The sequence below is a fragment of the Amblyomma maculatum genome, chromosome 1 (genome assembly GCF_055883805.1).
Source record: "Amblyomma maculatum isolate TAMU_Amacu chromosome 1, ASM5588380v1, whole genome shotgun sequence".
NCBI classification, from domain to species: domain Eukaryota; kingdom Metazoa; phylum Arthropoda; class Arachnida; order Ixodida; family Ixodidae; genus Amblyomma; species Amblyomma maculatum.
Window position 1 is genome coordinate 475,618,419 of NC_139344.1, and position 21,843 is coordinate 475,640,261.

Consider the following 21,843-nt stretch of genomic DNA (forward strand, 5'->3'; position numbering starts at 1 on the left):
GACGCTTTGTGTGTGTGTGATGAATTCGTCGTACCGCAATATTCTGCAGTGTGTGTCCAGGTGTCAGGCCCCCGTGCCATTAACGACTCATATTGAGGCTTCTGTGGCGCCTCTTCATTCACAGTGCGTAGAGAAGAATGTGTTCATGACGCATTGTTTGGTTTGTGTGAAAGAGGACCATACCGGACTGAGGACTAAAATTTACTCACCGGAACCGGTTGTTTTTGCAACGGGCTTGAAACTAGCCGCATTTATCCCAGTTATACCGAATTATGTAGCTCTCGTTACTCCTTCCCCCGGAAACCCCGCTTCTCACTCGCCCTCTGACCAGAAGCTTGTTCCGATGATCAGCGCATCCTTGAACGCCTCGCAACGCCAGATCTTGATGAGCCTATTGTCTCAGCACGTCTCTGTCTTTAATTTCGCGCAGCCCGACGGCTCGCAACGTCTTCCTCTATCTCGCGCACGCCACAGGATTGACACGGGATCTGCCCAACCGGTCCGTCAAAAGCCGTACCATGTGTCGCCATCAGAGCGTAAGATCATTACCAAGCAAGTCCAAGATATTGTCGCGAAACCTTCAAAACTGTATTTGTTGTTTTTCAACAGCCGCCGGCATACAGGCTTATCACTCTGATTCTGGATCGCGTATCAGTTCTGTAATCTTTGTTTGTTAATGCTCGATGTCGCGAGTCACACCTTTATCACTTTCGTTGTAGCGCAAGATGCACCGAGATCTATCTCGAAAATTCCGGCCACTCGTGGTCTTTCTACAATGTTCCAGTAAGTGCTGGTAGCTGTTCGCGACGTTATCTGGATTGTTCTGTGCATTCTTTAAATTGAGCGTTGACGAGTGTGACGAGCATTCTTTGTTCGACGACCGACGAGCGCATTTGTTGCTATCGGCGCCGCCGAGTTGCCTAATTCTTTTGCGGGCGCAAGTCAGCCCCGATAAAGAGTGATTTCAGTACCATCACGCCTGTGTCTTCTTTTGGCGGGTACGGCCTTGTCACCACTATGTGACAGTATGTTGAAGAGGCGCGTATTACCGGAATCCTCCTGTCCTTGGGCTGCTCCCGTGATATTGGTAAAGAAAAAAGACGGAACATGGAGGTTCTGCATCGACTATCGTCGCCTCAACTCCATCACTAAAAAGGATGTGTATCTTCTCCCGCGGATCGACGATGCCATAGATTGCCTTTCCTCCGTGTCTTATTTCTCTTCAGTTGATTTGCGATCGGAGGAGGAATCAACATTTATTGTGCCCGAAATAATTCTGTAGTGCATGCTTGCACCAGATGGGGTGGTTGCCTAGTTGCGGGACCCATATCTTCCCAGCAGCTCCTGGCCCCTGTCCGTCAGTGCGAGCTGAATGGATAGAGCGGGGCTGGATAACAAGGTCTCCCATCGCTCAAGGAGTTGGGGATTAGAGGTATTGGCGGGAAGGGGAGGAGGGGGTCTTGATTGTTTTGCATTCTGCCTAAACGTGTGGCAGAGTGCCTTTTTTGCAAAAAGGAAGGAGCATATCGTGTTCTGCAGGGTACATGCGGTTCAATAGTACCGGAGCGCAAGCGATCCCGCCTGTACTCGACGCAGGATCATCTGTTGTTGCCTGGTGAGTTTGGGGTGTGGTTCAGGCAGTCTTCACCTTTCCTCTTGGTACATAAGGGTGATCTCCCAAAAGCTGGTAACCGGATGCGGTAGCTCTTCCGGCTCGTGCTCGCCCCGGATTGACATTTCTCAGGCATGGTAGTCTGCGATGGTGTTGCCTGCTACCTGCGAGTGAGCCGGGACCCACACGAGCTCTATGGCTCTTCCCGGAAGCTTGCACTTGGATAGAATGGCTCCGGCCGCGGAGTGGATTACCCCTCTGCGGAAACTTCTGTAGGCTGTCTTTGAGTCGATGACCACGGTGTCTACGCTCGGCCGCGCGAGTGCGAGGGCCGTGGCCGCTTCTTTGGCAACTGCGGGGTCTGTTGTCTTTACGGACGCGCTGACGATCAGCCTGTCTTTTGACGTAACCACCACCGCTGCATGGTCACTGTGTTTTCGGAGCAAGGCCTCCGCGTTGAGGACCCTGGGGTTCTCTTCCAGCTTCCGGGCTATGGCTTTGGTCCGCGGGTGCGCCTCTCGTCGTGCTTGCCCGTCGTCATGTTCTGGGGAAGGGGTTTGGTCTGAATGGTCGTCTTCCACTCTTTCGGAAGGGCTTCCTTGAGAGGTACTGACTCAATCTGCCATCCTATCGTACGTAGGACGGCTCGTCCATGTTTCGTGCGACTGAGCCGGATTCTCTAATTAGAGAGGTGGGCTTCAATGAGCTCCTCCACTGTGTTGTGGGCGCCTATGTCTAGCAGTCTTTGCGTGGACGAGTATATCGGTATGCCCAGTGCTTGCTTTGTTGCCTTACGAAGCATCGTGTTTAGGGTGTCCCTATTTGCCTTCGTCAACTGGAGATAAGGGGCGGAGTAGGTATCACGCGCGTATCAGGCGCATGGCATCGTCCTCTTTGAGGCCTCGGTTTCTGTTAAATACCCTTCTAATCATGCTGAGTATCCGTTCAGTTGTAGTCTTGATCTTTGTGATGGCAGCGTGTGCCTTCCCGCCGGTCTGAAGTAGCAGGCCCAAGATCCTAATCGGCTGTGTTGGATTGATGGCCATTTCGCCGATGGTGACGATCACGTACGGCGGCAGCTCTTTCTTGGATTTTCCCGGTTGGATCTAAGCAGCTCTGATTTCCGGGGAGCGGAGCTCAGTCCGCACGACTTAGCGTACTCGTGCACGGTCGTTGCCGCTTTCTGCAAGGCTTCCTCCATTCAGGCATCAGACCGGGCTCGAGTCATCCACACCGTAATATCGTCGGCGTAGAAAGCGTGGTCCACACCTTCGATTTACTTGAGTAGACCGGGCAGGGGCAGGACGGCCAGATTGAAGAGCAGGTGCGACAAGACCGATCCCTGTGGGATTCCCCTATCACCGAGCTCGACAGGGTCTGACTTCTCCTCCCCTATCCGGATGGTCGCGGTTCGGTTTGATGGAAAATCCTTGATGGAGCTGAATGTCTTTCGGCCGCACCTGGTTATATTCTGATCCCGCAACACGCTGGCGTGGGACACGTTATCAAACGCTCCCTTCAGGTTGAGGGCGAGCATCCCGCACGGCGCGTGCCTCGTTGCCGGCTTGACGGCCAGTTCGTGTAGTTGAATCATCACGTCTTGGGTGCTGAGATGTTGCCTGAAGCCGTAAATCGTCTCCGGCATCTGACTGGTTTCTTCGAGGTGCTTCTGCAGGCTGCGAAGGAGCATGCGTTCCATCAACTTCCCAGCGCAGGACGTGATGAAGATGGGCCGCATGTTGTCTATCATGAGGGCCTTGACAGGCTTTGGAATGAAGCAGGCCTCGGCATCCTTCCATTCCTTCGGCAACCGCGAGTACTCCCAGGCTTCGTTGATATGCCCTAGGAAGCCGCGGGCTGCGTTACTGCTCATGTTACCGAGTAGTTTGTATGTTATAGCATCCCTGCCGGGTACACTTCTCTTGTTACTTTCATCTAATGCTGTCCACAGTTCCGCCACGGAAAACGGCCGGTCCAGCTCCTCGTTGTCGGGTCCTTCGTACATCTCGGGCAGCGGGTACTGCCCCTTCTCTGTCTTTAGGTACTTCGCCTTCAGGTCCTCCAGAAGCCTGCGGCTGTCTTCTTTGTACATGTTCAATACTTTGGTAAGGTTGCGATTGGTCGCAGTTTTGCTACTCAGTGGGTCGATAAGATGCCTCAAGAGACACCATGTCTTCCACGTCTAGAGCGTGCTCTGCAGGCTGTCGCAGGTCTTCAGCCAGTTCTCCCCTGCATAGTTTGAACGCGTGCTCGGCGATCTGTTTGTTCAAGGCTGCTATGTGCTTGGCCAGCTTTCTGTTGTGCCTCTGACGTTTCCATCGCCTCAATAACGAGCGCCGGGCCGCCCACATGTGGGTCAGTCTGGCGTCCACGTACGGTGTCTGCGACGTCGTTGCGAGTTCTTGGGTAAATTTTTGGAGGGTCTTCTTCTGGTCCCTCGACCATTCGGTGTAGGTCTGTTGGGTTTCAGCGTGTCCTGATTCTTCCTCAGACGCCCCTTCTCCTTCCTGGGTGAACTTTCTCATCTTGTCGCAATCGGTGATCCGCGCTGTCTCCAACGCAGTTCGATATCGGGAACCTCGAATCGTGATGCTGATCACGCTGTGGTCAGACTCCAGGTTCACTTCTTCGCTTCTCCAAGAGACATCTAGCGTGCCCGATAAACACGAAAGGTCTGGTTTGGTGTCCCTCGCGGCACTGTTGCCTCTTCTGGTAGTTACGTCCGGCTCGTTCAGGAGGGTAATCTCTTGATCCTCCATTGCTTTGGCCAATGCTTTTCCTCGTTTTGACTAGAACTTATTGCCCCGTGTTTTGTGAGGGGCATTAGAGTCGCCGAGGATCAGGAGCGGTCTGGTCCCCGCCAAACCTTTCTCCTGGCTCACAATGAGGTCAAATTCATACTGCCGTTGTGACGGCGGACAGTACGCGCTCATTACAAATAAATTGCCCGCACTGCCTATTTCTCTTGCATGCATTTCGACCAGCGCCCTGCGCCGTAACATGTTGAGTTGCTGCCACGTTGCTGCGAACGAGCACCGCCGTTCCGTTCTCCGTAGGGTTCGTATAAGTGACTAACCCCGAAAGTCCTGATTTCCCGTTTGTCTCCTGTAGAGCAATTACATGGGGCTTGTCTTGCCCATCAATGTATAACATTAGTTCCGCTTCTTGCGAATTCCACGGCAGTTCCATTGGTAAATTACGATGGTGTCCCCCCCTGGTCTTCTTGTGCTTCTTACTTGGCTTCTGCATCATCCTTTCCGGGCGTCTCAAGTCGACTGCGCATTTTCGCGATCGTGTTTTTTATTTGTTCCGCCCACTCCTTTTTCAGGGATGCGAAGCGGTTCCTCACCGATGTTGAGGATACTTTTAGCGCTTTGCGTTTGTGATTCACCGATGGCGTCTGAGGCTGACTCTCGACAGCTTTAGGTCGGCCGTCTATTTTCCTTAGCCTTTCTTTATTTTGGCAAATTGCGGCCAAAATGGCCACCATGGTCGCGGTCTCTGCGTTCGCCGCTTCCTCTCCGCTCGCGGGGCTCTCTTCGGCGTCCATCGCCTCTAGATTATTTGCTGCACGTTGCGTGACCTCAGCGTCTCCCGCTGTCCGCCTTTGGCTGGGCGAGGGGGGGGGGGGGCTCCGCGGTACTCTGCGCAAGTCTGCGGCGTTGCTTGCCGCCGTGTTGTTTTGGGGTCCTAAATTTGCCAAGCTGCCGTTAATAGTTAGGGTTTCGAGCTTATTCATAAGCGCCTGTATTTGGGCGTTCTGCTCCTGGATCTGACAGTTTTGGTGCTCTATGATCCTTTTAAGCTCTATCACTTCACTACTGTCCTTTTGCGGATTCGCCTGTGAGTTAAGGGGTTGGGAGCGGGTGAGAGGTGGGAATTCGGTGTCGTTGGTTAGAGCGACGGGAGACCTGTTGGTCCTGCCCACCTTTTTCTCGGCGATCCCTCGGTGTCCGGTTGACTCTGGCGGCTGTTGTCGGTGACAGCCACTATTGTTGCTGCTGCGGCCCGGCGCGTGTAACCGGCCCCGTTGTTTGGAGGCGCTACGGTGGGGCCCGCCTGCAGGACCTCTCTTGTCTCGGTTCCTTCTCCCGGTGTCTTCTTCCTCTGCTCGGTGCCCTTCCCAGCGCCGCCGGCGGACAACGTAGGATGTCTTGAAGTGAGCTTTGCAGGCCTTGTCCGCGGTAAGGTGTTTTCCTCCGCACAGGCCACACTTGGGAGCACATTCGTGATCTTCGACGGGGTTGAAGATTCCGCACCCTCGGCAGATAGTGTTCGAAGGATCCGGGCAAACGTCCATTCTGTGGCCTACTCTGCCGCACGCATAGGATACGTCGATTTGTTTTCTATGTAACGTGCACTCCATGAGCAGGTTGCCGGAGATCACGTATTTGGGTACTTTATGCCCTTCGAAAGCAATGACGACTGATTTAGGTCTTACCGATCTGGTTTGCCTGTAGGGCCGTTGGGTTATGCTTGTGCACAACATTGTCGTGAATATCCTGGGCCGTATCCTCGAGCGGGATACCCCTTACGACGCCCTTCACCGTGCCGTGGGGAGCCGCTTCGTAGGTACTCCGTGTGCCGTGCCGGGTGTGTCGATCCTTCCGACTGCAGTGTATAGGTCGGCGTTCTCTCTCTTGGAGGCGCTCACCACAACGATATTCTTCTGGAGGTTGGGGCACACTACGTCTTCACTTGCTTCATCGGCGGGGATCCGTGCCGCCGCCACAATTGCACGACTTAGTTCAACGCGGGTCACGTCGCTCACGTGGAGCCCGCCTCGAGGTCGTAATGCGATCTTTATGTCGCCGCGCGGCAAGTCTGGCATACGCGCGGCCTTCAACAATTTTCTCTTGTTTATATGTTTCGACCTTGAGTAAAGTGTATCGCTGCCAGTGGCGTCTCCGTCGAGGTTGTTGCTGCGGCTTTTGACATCTGCAGCCATGGCCTTGGGGCTATCTTTGGTTCGTTTGAAGTACGGGATTTAGGCCTAGCTTGCCCATGTTTTTATGCCTGACCCTCTCGCCGGCAGGTTTCCAGCCTTGCGATTTTGTGCACAGGTCCGGCGGAATTTCGATGCTGTCCACCTCTACTCGCATAGCGGTAGTTATCTTAGGCCAATGATCACTTGCGTAATCACCGATGATTCGATGTTCAGCTGGCGGCTTCATCGAGGATCGGGCTGGGCCTACCGTTCCTCCGGCCAAGGCCGGAGTCGACGTTAGGCCCAGCTACGGGCGCTGCTCTTGGCATACAAAAGTCCTTTAAATTCGGGAAAAGCGCTCCGCTACCTTGGAATTCGGGTTCAACGTGGTCCACACAATTTCATGCATCCGGTCGATGCACTTTCATTAAGATGCGGTTTAAAAAATCTGGCAGTTCAATGAAGAAAACACGGAGCCCAGGTGAAACACGTCCGCTCGCTCCGCAGGAACGCCAAATCGGCTTGCGATCTGGGTATTGGCAGATTCCAATGGACCCTGCTGACAGGAAAAAAGACAGCAGTTGTTACGCCGGATGGTCTATTTGAATTTAACGTGATGCCCTTCGGCCTATGTAATGCGCCGGCCACATTTGAAAGATTTCATCATCATCATCATCATCAGCCTGATTATACCCACTGCAGGGCAAAGGCCTCTCCCATATTTCTCCACTTAACCCGGTTCTGTGTTAGCTGCATCCACTTGACCCCTGCGAAAGATTTCTGGACACAATATTTCGTGGCCGCAAGTGGGAAATCTGCATGTTGTTATTTTTGGCCGGAGTTTTACTGAACATAACATACGACTCGCTATTGTTTTAGATTGCCTACAGAAAACTGTATTTATCCTGATTTCTAAAAAGTGGCGTTTTGGCGAACGTCAAGCGCTGTTACTCGGGCATCTCGTCGACCGCGATGGAGTTGGCCAGATCCACAGAAGACTGCAGCAGTTGCAGCATTCCAACGACCCCAGTCTCAAAAAGAGCTCCACAGGTTTCGGGGGCGGTGTTCTTACTTTCATCATCAGAGATCGAGGTCACCAGTTTATGACAGATGTTGTGGAAGAGCTTCTCCGTTTGTGTGCGTCACATTTTCGGCGTTCCACACCAGATCATCCTCAAGCAACGGCTTGACGGAGCGCACAAACCGCACACTCGTCAATATGCTATCTATGTACCTGTCAATATGCTATCTGACCACAAGAATTGTCATACTATACTGCCGTTTACAACATTTGCATTCAACACTGCAACTCATGAGACGACCGGGTACAGCCCGTTTTTCCTTCTATATGCCCGTCCTCCTCGGTATTGTCTAGACACCATTCTTCCTTACTCCGTCCATGACGAACCGTACATCGCGGAAACTCTTTGTCGAGCCGAAGAAGCTCACAGTCTCGCCAGTTTGCGAATCCTTGCTTCGCAAGAGCGATCAAAAGCTCGGTACGACAGCCGGTATAGCCATGTATTTTACACCCCTGGAGGCTTAGGGTGGTTTTGGCGACCTCTTCGCAGGAAATGTTGGCGCATACGCTTTCCCTTAAGTTGTGCTCGAGCGCGTCAGTGAACTACCGAATAGCACAGTGGTCGTCGCTCAGTCACAACCGAAGTTGCCCATGAATGAAGCCGTGTCACTCTCGTGTAAACGAACAACTACCTCGCCCGTGGAGCTTCGTCTGCCCAGGGGGAAAATGTATCAGTACTGAAGAAGATGAAGCTTAGAGAACAAGTGAAGGAGAAAGACGTTGGAAAAGTCTCGTGCCGGACGCGCTGCCGTTGACTAACTGAGCTCCTTGCGCTATCGTCCTGTTGTTCAGCGCTCCGACGTCTTACCCCCGTCGTAACATATATGTGTATATATATATATATATATATATATATATATATATATATATATATATATATATATATATATATATGTGGTGCTACGGGCTTGTCCAGCCGTTTATTGGTAGCTTTTATATCATACTCCTATTGAGAACGTGTTGGGAATAATGATTTGCTTTGCTTTAGGTTCCTTAACCAGTGTGCAATTTTTAACGTTGCTCATGCGCGGCTTGCATATTAGACGGGTAATACTGCGGGTGATAAGAGTACGCAGCAGCACTGCAAATCCACAGGTGCATCTTCTTAGTCGGTCTCTAAATATCATTCAGTAGCGGCCTGTGCTCGACGCGCAACGATTAATAACACATTTCTCTTATACTTTAATGGTATTTCATGGTTTACTCGTCAATTTAGTCCTGTCTGCGTTACTGCATATAATTATGGAGACCCACAAAGATGGTTTTGTTTATGGGGTTTAACGTCCCAAAGCGACTCAGGCTATGAGAGACGCCGTAGTGGAGAACTCCGGAAATTTCGACCACCTGGGGTTCTTTAACGTGCACTGTCATCGCACAGCACGCGGACGCCTTGCTTTTCGCCCCATCGAAAAGTGGCCGCCGAGGCCGGGATTCGATCCCGCATCCTTAGGAACAGTAGTCGAGCGCCGTAACCACTGCGCCACCCAGAGAACCAATGTTGAAATACTACACACGGTACAAAAGGATGAATGACCACACTCCAACAACTTTCCAGAAATACAAGGTATTGATAATTTTCAACATGCTTCAGTCTAGACTACAGGTGTACCACGGTGTCAAACCGGTTGGTTCAACATTTCTTGAATCCTATCAATGCCAGAATTGCACTTATAATTTACGCGAATGCCAGTTTTTTTAAACCAAAACTTGACCATCGTACGCAACAATGCTAATTTTCTCTCTAATTCCCCTACTGCTCAATATTTATCCCCGGCTTGTCGACGTCCTATCCGAATCCAATTTACCCTCTGGGTTTAAGAAATGGGTGAAACATCTCCTTCTGGGCGAAAAGAATGTATAGGAAATTATTCCACCTAGCTCAGTGCAGTACTTCGCTACGTGTGTATTCATGTTTAAAATCATCCTACTCGTAGTTTCCTGCAAACCTATGATCTTAACGGTATCATTGTAATTCATTGGGGCGTTCTCTGTGCGCATCATCGGCGTGTGCTCACGTATTTCGGTCGTTCTGGTCTCGTTAGTCCATGTAAGGACACTATTTACCTCGGTACTTAATTAGGGCGATTAAACCTTTTTTTCTTTTTCCTCCCCATCAGTGTTGTGATATCTTTGATCATCTCGCCATTGTGTGAAGCGTTAAGCGCAATAGAGGTTCCGAGGCCTCATCAAGCGCTTGTTTACGCATTTTGTCTCAGCTGCCCAGACAGAACAGAAAAATTGAATGCATACATGCACGTATTCTGCACCTTTTTCTGTCGAAAATAAATTATGAATTCACGTAAACCGACTTGAAATATATAACCTTAGATTGAAATTAATAAAAAAAGCCATTCACTTGTTGACAACGGTTCCCGGAAAGGCACCACAGGCCCAGTTAAGAGCATAAATTGCCGCATTCCTAATACGCTTGTGGTGCCGTCAAGCGGCCGGACTGGATTACCGACGTTTTTGCTGGCCTTAGCCATGCTAGGGAGCCCGGTGTTCTTCGTCTTCCTCGCTCGAGCTCTCGCCAGCCTTGCCGCGTCACTGTTATTAAGCCTACGTTTTTCACCTTATTACCTTAAAGACCCCCGGTTCGGGGGTATTGCATAAGGGGTGGGTACATGTATGAAGATTATATAGAAAATAAACATAAGGGGTGGTACACGCATAAAGATTATATACAAGGTAAACATATTATTGGTTGAATATGGCAGTTATACAATCACAAAATGTGGATGGGCATGTGATTCCTAGCAATGTCGTGTGGAAGGCCATTCCAGTCTAGGGCTGAGCGATCGAAAAGAATGACGCCGCAAATGTTCTAGTATGAGATTGTGGACGCGCAACTTGCAGGGGCGACCAATGCGTGCCGGTGGGTTGATGTAGGGCGGAATTCGAAGTGAGCTGGAAAGAAACTTATGGAACAAACACATACTGGTGATTCGACGACATGCAAGATTTGTTAGACCGGACTAGCTTTTAAAGATGAAATACTGGCATATGAATAGCAGGAATGAATGAATCTAGCGGCTCGATTCTGAAGGGATCCAAGTGAAGTTATCAGATAGATTTGGTTTGGACTCCAGATGGGGGATGCATATTCAAGTTTTGTTCGTATTAGTGACTTCTATGCGAGAAGTTTTACGTCTGGTGGTGCATGGCGTAAGTGCCGTCTTAAGAAACCAACAGATCGATTAGCTGACGATAGGATGTTGGTGATATGCGCATTCCAGGTTAGATCTTCGCACAGAGTTACGCCTAGGTATTTATAAGATTTGGTTAGTTCTACTCGGACGCCTGAGATTAAATAGGGGAAAATATTGGGGTTACGTTTGCGGTGAAACGACACGTGCTTGCATTTAGTTGGATTAAGTTCCATGACCCATTGGCTACACCAGTCTTGTATACAGGTTAAATCGTTTTGAAGAGCTAGTTGATCAGATGTGTTAGTAACCGTTCGGTAGACTACGCAGTCATCGGCAAACATGCGGATTTTAGAATTAATATGCGTGGGTAAGTCGTTTATGGATATCAAAAGTAATAGGGGCCAAGCAAAGACCCTTGTGAGACGCCTGATGTTACTGGAAGAGAATCAGAAGACTGGTTATTAACATGGACAAACTGCGCGCGGTGTGCTAAAAATTCTTTTATCCATTCTAGTATATTATGGTGTAAATTTAACTGCGCAAGTTTTAGTATCAAGCGTTTGTGAGGCACTTTGGTGGATGCTTTAGCGAAGTCTAGAAATATTGAGTCAGTTTGAATGTTAGAATAGAGATCCATATGCAGATCATGAACGAAAATGGCTAATTGCGTTTCGCAGGAGGATCTCTTGCGAAAGCCCTGCTGTGAAAGAGGAAAAAAGGTTGTTCGAGTCAAGAAATTTCATTATGTGAGAATAAATGATACGTTCCACGATTTTGCATGGTGCACTAGTTAAAGTAATGGGGCGGTAGTTAAGGTGGGATTCTTTTTTACTTGATTTGTAGACTGGAATGACCTTTCCCATTTTCCAATCAGTGGGCATGTTACCTATGTCAAGTGATTGCGTGAAAAGTAGTGAAAGGTAAGATGCGCAGACATGCCGAGTATTTTTTAAGAGTCTGGAAATGATTTCATTAGTGCCCGCTGAGGAGGACAACTTGATGTTTTCGATAATACAAGCGATCCCATGTGCAGAAAATGTGGTTGACGTCGTAGGGGATATCGGATAAGCAGCTGCGGCAGATAGTGACACATCAGTTTCTTTAGTGAAAACGAATGAGAACGCAGAGTTGAATATATTTGCACATTCAACGTCGCTGGCCTCCTGCCCTAGTGTATTCGTAAGGGTGATAGCGCGTGTCTGTTGAGGGCTTAGTATTTGCCAAAATTTTTGTGGGATTTTGATTAATATTCTCGGTTGGTCTGTTCCAAAAAATGTGCGTTTAGCGCTGCGGATAGATTTCAAATACGCATCCTCGGCTGCATAATACTTGTTCCACGCGCATACGTTAGGGTTGCGTTTAGCTGCAAGGAATAAGCGCGTTTTCTTATTTTCAAGCGTTTTTAAAGATTTAGTAAACCATGGCTTATTTTGGTTAGCAGAAACGTTATGCTGGGAATAAATTCGGTCGCTAGTTCTGTAATTTTAGCTCTGAAAGTCAGCCAGTTTTCATCAACGGATCGGTCCCCGAAGCCTGTTTCAAAGATAGGAAAAAATGTCTGAAGTTGGTTATTGATCGCTTCGTAATTACCTCTGTCGTACAAGCGAATCGTCTTATGATAATTTTGGCGCGACTCTGGGACAAAGGTGAAAGTTGCATGCAAGACTTTGTGATCGCTAATTTCGCGGAGATAGGTAAGGGTTGATAAACTTTCAGGGTGATTTGTTAGTATTAGATCCAGAGTGTCAAAACATTCGCTCCTAACGCGTGTCGGTTTTGTTATGAGGGTGAGGTTAAAATTTAAACAAACGTCAATGAAATCCTTTGATTCTGCGCTGCCTGATGTCATGTTTGTCCAGTTAATCATGGGGTAGTTGAAATCACCAGAGAGAAGGGTGCGCGCGTTAGAGTATTTAGTGTTCAGTTGATCTAAGCAATCGCTAAGGCTGCACGCGAAGTTTGCGTTGTTTTTAGAGGGTCGATAACAAACACCTGGTATGACTATTTGAGGAGTGAAACGGCAGATAACCCATAATATTGCAAGCTCAGAATTGATGTTAATGATAGAACACGGTAACTGTTCGTTAGTAGCGATAAGAACGCCTCCGCCTCTGGAATTTTTGCAATATTTCCGAAAGACATTAAAATTGGGTAAGTCGGCCAAAACTTCTAAATCACTGATGTCTTTTGTTAGCCATGTTTCAGTTGGTATGAGCATGCTGCTTGTGGATGAGGAAACAAGATTAGGAATTTGTTCACGCTTGGGGAGATAACTGCGAATGTTTGTGTAGATTATGGAAAAAGAAAGAACTGGAAGTTTACCTCGAGGAATACTGCAAGAGCACGGAAGCTGCACGTTGACGAGTCGATTGCTGGAAAATTTCTTTTACTCTCTGTGTTTCTTCATCAAGAGTGTAACGTTTAAAACAAATATGCAGTGTTTTGTGTCGTAGTGAGAAAGCTTTAGATGTGCTCCGAGCGAACGCAACGAGACGTTTGCGTGCTGTACGAACTGGGCGTGAGAAGTCTTCCCCGATGCGGTAGTCGGTCCCCTTTAGCATAGTGCCTTTAGAGAGGATTGATTACTTCGTTTTAAAGAAGGCAAATGTAACTATTACTGGGTGATAATGACCGGTTGAGTGACGTCCAAGACGGTGAGCACGCTCGATGTCTTTCGGGTCGATTGTTATTTGAAGTGTGTCACTGCAGTGCGGAGCACTTTTTCTTCAGATTGTGCATACGTTTCAGATGGGTTGTCGTCTCTGAGGTTATAAAAGATTAAATTGTTACGGCGTGAACGATTTTCGGCATCGTCAATGCGAGCTTCGAAATCGGAGATTTGACTGGTTAGCTGACTTGTGTTCGTGTTTATCGTGTCTACGTCGGTGCGCAGGGCTAGAAATTCTTGATGGTGTTTTTCAAGATGAGCTAGTCGCTTGCTTAGGTCGGAGGTTGTCAATTCCGTAGATGTCAGCTGGTTTCGCATACCCTGCACCTCGCTAATTAGCTGAGATTGACCGGCTGACAACTTTCTCAGCTCTTCGAGCACTTTGTCGGTTACAGTGACATTTGGTGGAGCCATGCGGAGTGTCATCCCATGAACGCTTACTTCGAAGGCACCTTTGAAGCCAGTTCCGAGTGCGTGGATACACCTGTTCACAAGGCGAGTCGCCGTCTGCGAGGCATACGGCCTGAGTTTAGCGGCGCGAGAACATCTCCAAGAACCATGGCATCTACCTCGGGCAACCATCCTCCTCAGCAGACTGGAGCGCTGCCGCCGTTAGTCCTGAACACACCTCGGTCACCATCTCCGTTCCATGGTGATAAGTTCGAGGACATTGAAGATTGGTTGGCCAGTTTCGATCGTATAGCGGGCTTCAACCAGGGGGATGGTGAGCGCAAGCTGAAAAACGTCTACTTCGCATTGCTGGATTCGGCCAAAACGTGGGACCAGAATCACGAAGCTTCTTTTACAACCTGGAAAGCTTTTCGCCGAGAGTTGTTGGCGATATTTCCTACCGACAAGAGGAAAGAGGAAGCCGAGCTCGCCCTGCACTCAAGATCGCAGCAGCAAAATGAAAGTGTTGCCATGTTCATTGAAGATATGACGCAACTCTTCAATCGGGCTGATCTAGCTATGCCCGAGGCCAAGAAGGTGCGCCGCCTAATGCGGGGCGTAAAGGAGCAGTTGATTACCGGTCTTGTCCGCAACCGTCCGACAACTGTGGCGGAATCTACAAAAGAGGCAACAAGTATGGAGCGTTCCTTGCAATAGCGGAGCGCACTGTATGGCCGACTTGCTTCTATAGCAACCGCCCATCACTACCCGCTACGTCTCTGCCGGCTGAGGAACTTCGAGAGTTTGTGCGGAACATTGTGCGTGACGAGTTCCAGCAACTACGCTTTGAAGCTATACAGGCAAGCGTCGCTGCAGTAGCGGACGTGGTCCGGAATGAAATCCGGCGAGTGGTGCAGCCAGCTCCGGTAACGCCGCAACCAGAGCCCTACATAATGACTTACAGCGACGTGCTGTGAAAACCTGCGCCAGTGCCACAAGCCTTTCCTCTTGTTGCTCCTGTGCAGTACCAAGTCCCAGCTGTGCCCACCCCACAGCAGGAATTCAGGCCCGCCATCCGTAAAGCACACACACGTGTGGCGAACGCGAAACAACCGCCCATTGTGCATCCACTGCGAGGAGCCCGGCCACGTACGATGCGACTGCCCTTACCGCCAGATGGGCCTCAGGGTTTTTTTTCCCGACGCACCTCGACCGCGCTACGGTGAGCGACCTCAGGAGATGGAGGACTACTTGGCCGGTAACGTGCAGCCCCCTACTGCACAACGACGTCAGTTCAGATCCCCGTCCCCAAGAAGGTTCTCGTCTCCCAACCACCCTTCGACCTCGGGCCAGTTCAGAGGCACGTCCCCACGGCGGGAAAACTAAAAACTGCGTCCTCCGGGGGTAGGGCCGCCGCAGCTGTACAGAGCCAAGAGCCTCCATCCGACAATATACCGCGACGTGCCGGCCGACGGCGACTCGACCCGACGAGCTGCGAAAAATTGGGTTCCGCTGAAATTATCGTAACCGCCGAACCCGGTACGTAAATGCACTCGTGCACACTGGGGCTAATTTTTCGGTAATGAGCAGTCGGCTAGCCACGACCCTCAGAAAGGTTTTGGCTCCTTGGACTGAGCCGCAGATGCGAACAGCTGGCGGCCATGTGGTTACACCGATTGGTGTCTGTATCTCGCGAATACAGATCCGAGGCGTAACTTTCCCAGGCTGCTTCGCAGTGGTTCCCTAGTGCTCCAAGGACCTGATACTCGGTTTGGATTTCCTCCAGGAGTATAGCGGTGTGATCAATTTTAAGGACCTAATCGTGTCGTTTGCTGCCCACCGTACTCTTGGCGCTGAACCCCAGCAACACATACCAAAGCTGCGAGTCGGTGACGACCACGTTGTTATACCGCAAAGATCCAGCATGCTTGTGACTGTAGAGTGCGATAGCCACCCCGGAACTAGTGGTATCGTCGAAGGCAACATGTCGCCTCTCCTGGGTCGACAAGTCTGTGTAGTCCGAGGACTTATTGAACTGAAGGACAGGCGAACCAAACTTTTGGTGACAAACTTCGGTTGTGAACCGCAATGTTTGGCGAGCAAAACAACGATTGCGTATTTTGAAGAGCTCCCGGAATACGCAGCACAATAATCATTGTCTTAAATCATGAAGTCATTAGAAAAGTCGACTACTCCACTTAAAACCGACGTCAACCCGGACCTCCTGCTTAATCAAAAACGCTGCTTAGAGACCATTATCGACTCTTTCCGGGACTGTTTCGCAACGACCTCCAGGGTTAGACAGACACCGCTCACAATTTACAAAGCACCGAATTATAGTCGACGAAAACCAGAGACAATTGTGCCAGTCACCTTATCGGGTCTCTCCGAAGGAGCAGGATGCAATTCGCCGGCAAGTTCAGGAAATGCCACAGGACGACGTGATCCAGCCATCGATGAGCCCGTGGGCGTCGCCTGTTGACCTAGTGGCGAAGAAGGATGGGACCCTACGGTTCTGCGTTGATTACCGGTTACAGAAAAAAAGACGTTTATCCTCTACCATGCATTGATGACTCCCTAGACCGTCTGCGTCATACCAAATACTTCTCATCGCTCGATTTACGCAGTGGTTATTGACAGATAGAGGTGGACGAACGCGACCGAGGGAAGACCGCTTTATTATCCCGGACGGTTTGTACGAATTCAGGGTGCTCCCTTTCGGCCTATGCTCGGCTCCTGCGACCTTCCAGCGGATGATGGATACTGTGCTTTCTGACCTGAAATGGCAGTCTTTCCTTGTGTACCTGGATGACGCTGTGATTTTCTCCGATACCTTTGAGGAACACCTGAGGCGCCTGCGTGCCGTTTTCGAAGCCATTCGCTCAGCCAGTCTGTCCTTTAAGTGAGAAAAGTGCTATTTCGCTTTTCAATAGCTGAAGTTTCTGGGCCACATTGTGAGTGCCAAGGACGTTAGACCAGACCCCGACAAGACAGCCGCCCTAGCTGCTTTCCCTATTCCAACCGACAAGCGAAGCGTGCATCATTTTCTGGGTCTTTCTGCCTACTATCGACGTTTTGTGAAGAACTTCTCGCGGGTGGCTGAGCCTCTAACTCGCCTCAAAAAAGAGAACGAACCATTCTGCTGGCGCCAAGAGCAACAACGGTTCTTTGAAAAACTACGAACTCATCTAAAACGTGCATCTATATTTGATCATTTCGACGAGCAAGCCGACACAGAACTGCACACAGACGCAAGTAACGCCGGCCTTGGAGCGATCCTTATACAATGGCAGGATGGTGCTGAACATGTAATCGCATATACAAGCCGCACTTTATCCCGGTCTGAAGTGAACTACTCCACTACCGAAAAGGATTGTCTAACTATTGTGTGGGCAGTGACAGTTTCGCCCCTATTGTATGGCCGGCCTTTCCGAGTAGTGAGCGGTCATCACTCACTCTGTTGGTTGGCGAGCCTCAAAGATCCCTCAGGGCGGCTAGCACGCTGGAGTCTTAGACTTCAAGAATTTGATGTGACCATCGTCTATAAATCAGGCAAGAAGCACAGTGATGCAGACTGTTTGTCCCGCGCTCCTCTTGGGCATAACAGCACTGAGTTCGAACACGACTCTCTTTTTCTCGTCGCTATCTTCATGGATAATTTGGCTCAACAACAAAGAGACGACCTTCAACTACGGCCCCTCATTGAGTATCTAGAAGGAAATAATCCGACTCCGCCCCGAACCTTCTCGCGCGGATTGTCATTGTTCTGTTTACGAGACGGCAGGCTGTACAAGAAGAACTACGGGCCGACGGAAGCTGTTTGTCTTTTCATCGTACCTAAGGCCTTTCGCGACGAAGTCTTGCAGGCGTCCCCCGACCACCCTTCTTCTGGTCACCTGTGTTTTTCCCGAACTCTGGCATGCATACGCGAAAAATATTATTGGCCTAAGCTCACTGCAGAGGTCAAGCACTACGTCAAAACTTGGCGGGAGTGCCAACGTCGAAAGACTCCGGCGACTAAGCCGGCCGGACTACTATCCAACCTATTGATCAGCCAAAAGTGCCGTTCCAACAAGTTGAAATGAATTTACTCGGCCATTTTTCGTAGTCCTTCCTCGGTAATCGGTACATTGTAGTCGCCACTGACTGTCTCAGCCGATACTGTGAAACGAAAGCTCTTCTCTGGAAGCGCTGGTAAAATTGCGACCTTTTTTATGCAGAGAATTGTACTTGACTACAATGCACCCGCAGTAGTTATAACTGACAGGGTAAAGGCTTTCACCTTGGCGCTTACAGAAGAGGTTATGGGACTTCACCGGAGAACAACCACTTATCACCCGCAAACAAATGGACTTACCGAACAGCTTAATAAGACAATCGCCGATAGGATTTCAATGTATGTCGACGAGGACCATCGCAACTGGGACGCAATGCTTCCCTATGTAACCTTCGCATGTAACACAGCGCCACAAAAAACGACGCACTTCACTCCGTTTCGTTTATTCCACGGCCGCGAAGCGATGACTATGCTGGACGCAATGCTATAATTGCGTCGTACTCGACGCAATTATCACGTCATCAGCTTGGTTTTCTTCGCGGCTTATCTACCATTACTCAATTAATGGAAGTAGTCCACGACCTCGCTTTAAATATTGATAACTGCAGCCAAACTGACATCATATTACTCGATTTCGCTAAAGCATTTGACTGCGTGTGTAAATCGAAACTAATAGCAAAGTTGCGGAGCTTCATTGGTGATAGCGAAATATTGGCTTGGATAGCTTGCATCGACGATCACCATTCGTATTCTATCACCACTTGCAATCCAGATCGGTCACATCCGGAGTTCCTCAAGGCTCTGTTCGGGCACCACTGTTATTTCTTATATCTATAAACGATATTACTGCCAATATTAAATGTAGGATCAAACTCTTTGCTGACGACTGCATAATATACAGAGAAATAAGAAGCCACGAAGATCATGTCATCCTTGACCGGTCATTAGAAAAAATTGCTGACTGATGTAATAACTGGTAGATGACAATGGCAGAAACCAGGAAAAAACAGCCTTCTAATTTTGTGTATAAAATGAATGACATTCCACTTACCTTTGTAAACAAGCACAAATATTTAGGTGTCACACTTCAGAACTTGCTGGAGCGAACACATTAGTAACATCACAGCTACAGCATTGCGCAAGTTATTTTTTTTTAGAAGATGTTTCCACCTCGCCCCTACACAAACTGAACTTTTAGCTTATAAGACTTTTATTGAACCAGTACTGGAATATGCTAACACCGTTTCGTTTCCCCAGCCTCTTACTAAGATTTCGAGGCTTGAAAGAATACAGCGTAAAGCACTAAGATTCACTCATAACAAATACAAACGAACAGATTCACCAACGGAACTAGCAGTAATATCCGGGCTCAAAACGCTATCAGCAAGGGCAAAGTTCGTGCGAATAAAATTCCTATATCAGCTACTACATAACGCCTTTAACATCGACTTATCACAGTATGTTTCGTTATCACATAAGCAAGAGTTATGAAACCATCACGCGTTCACGGCAAACGAATCTTTATGTCACAGTGAAGCATTTAAACATTCTTTCTTCCCGTTGGCGACAGGCGAATGGAATTGCCTGCACTCATCTGTTACTAACGTTTATTCATTTTCAAGTTTTTGTTCCAAACTACAGGCCACGGTATGAGCTGATATATTCGGTTACAAATTTTGCTTTCTTTTTTTCGTTCGCTTGTTTAATGCAGTCGACAGCCTGTTATCCCATTGTTTTGTTTTTGAACTTGTATGTCTTCTTTATTTGTGTGCTGTTTGCGCGAATTTGATAACACATGTTTAGTTTTTTGTCTTTAAGAATTGCCTAATACTATATTTTTCTAGAGCTGCTTTAATTCTTGTCATCATCATTTTGTCGATATTATGAACGCAATGCCTACCTGCTATGGTCTTAACTAGAGCAGTATTGCAAATAAATAAAGAAATATACCACATGTGCAAGAATCAAGAAATCTAAATTTGGCGCGCCAAAAAAAAGGCACCATAGGTCTGCTTTCAAAGGGCTTCACTTCATAGTGCGAAAATCCTGTGTCTGTGATTTCGTAAGCACATATATGCGGCAGTTTGAGACTGCAAAGTTTTAACTACGGACCACCATAAAACTTTAAGCTGAAAGAGATGTGCCCTATGTGGGCGACCTTCCACAAGCAACAGGCTGGAAAACGTGGAACGTCTTACGGAACTGGCTCGTAAACAGAGCAAAATCAAGTGGATTATATGCATTGTCTTGTGCTGATTCAGCGTAGACAATGCTAACATCGCGGCTTAATAATCAGTGTACCGCTGCAAAGGTTTCACTCAGAAAAATAATCGTCTGGCGAAATGGAGAATTTCCTCTGCGTATATTTTCAAACCTGCGCGAATAAGACAAGGACAGAGCGAGAATCACAGGAACACACACAAAGCGCAAAACGTCGAACTTTAATTCGAAAAGATTGAGGCACTCTTTTCATATCCTCTGCAGCCATCAGCAAGAAAACAAACCAAACCATCCGTAACATTAAAAACATGGGGGAGTTATCTGCTCAGAATGTTCCATTCAGTCCGCGATAAAGGACAGACTTCTGACCAGCACACAAGTAACTCAGAAACCGCCAAACTTTAAACTCGAGACGAAGATCGCGCGGCACCACAGGCCGAACACGCCGAGAAGCTTAGACAAGACAACAAAACCAAAAGAGGGGTGCTGAAAAACTTGCAATTGTTAGGAAAGCAAAAACCCAACAGTAACACGGCAAACGGCGTTGATGAGACCACCAAAAATGGAGCTAAAATATTGCGTAACAGGAACACGGTTAAAGACGAAGATCAGACTGCTAAAATTGGAGCTAAAATTACGCAAAACCCACAGACAAGGAGAAGATGAGACCCCTAAAAACGGAGATAAAAAAAAACAGACAAGATCAAAAACTAAAACACTAAAAAAATGCATTCCAAAAGGAACGCTGTGAAAGACGAAGAAGAGACCAATAAAAACGGAGTTAATCTCAAACTAAACGAGAAGGATCCAACACAGAACCAACGTAAAAAACCTAAAAACGACGGAAACAAACAGGAAACGGGAGTAAAGGGGAGAACCTAAATATGGATAAAACGTAAAAGAGCAACAAGTAAACCAAGAGAAAAGGTGAAAAACTAAACATGACGGTAAGCATTGCTCCCTTCTAAAAATTCAATTTCTTGGTATGAAAGCAGAATGGACGGCGTTCTCACACATCGATCTGCGCTCTTAGCAATTAAAAAGCCATTTCCCTTTGTCCTGCGTCCCGCTTTTTCAAGGAATTCAGCTTCTTCTGAAAACGCAGCACAGTCGCGTTTTTAGCACTTCAGCAGTTAATGGCATTGCTTGACCAATTGCGCTCATTTCCTCTCGCTCTTTTATCGAAGTTTGGCCGATGTAAGTAGAGCTGGCTGCACGATACCGGAACTTTATATTCCGCATTCTGTGCCAATAATGCGCCACCGAAGAATCGAGACAAAAAAAAAATAATTGAGGGCTTTTTAATTGCTAACAGCGGAGATCAATGCATCGGAGATCACGCCATCCATTCATCTTCCATATAAAGAAATTGAGGTTCTACTAGGGGTCAATGCGTACCGTCATGTTTAGATTTTCACCTTTTCTTTTGGATCTGTTATGCTTAAGTCTTTTGGTCTTTTCGTCTTTTACCGCGTTCTTGTTGGGTTGCATTTTTTGTTTTGTCTTCTTTGTGAGTGTTTTTGGTTTTGTTTCGTTTATTATAGTTGTTCTGTTGCTTTCTTTTGATATTTTTTTTATAGCTCCGTTTTTAGTGGTCGTCATGTTCGTTGATTTAACGAACATGACGACCACTAAAAACGGAGCTATTCGTGCTCTGTTACGAAGTTATCTGATTTAGATAACTTCGTAACAGAGCACGAACGACATGCGTTTATTTTGGGTAACACCAGACACATGAC

At 48.2% G+C, this 21,843-nt stretch overlaps 3 pseudogenes; 1 reads left to right on the forward strand and 2 right to left on the reverse strand.

Moving 5' to 3' along the window:
• Window positions 1-21,843, forward strand: part of LOC146210018 (uncharacterized) — a 495,553-nt pseudogene that overhangs the window by 244,265 nt on the left and 229,445 nt on the right.
• Window positions 1,312-3,704, reverse strand: LOC146210024 (uncharacterized; annotated as a pseudogene).
• On the reverse strand, window positions 3,795-6,720 carry LOC146210025 (uncharacterized; annotated as a pseudogene).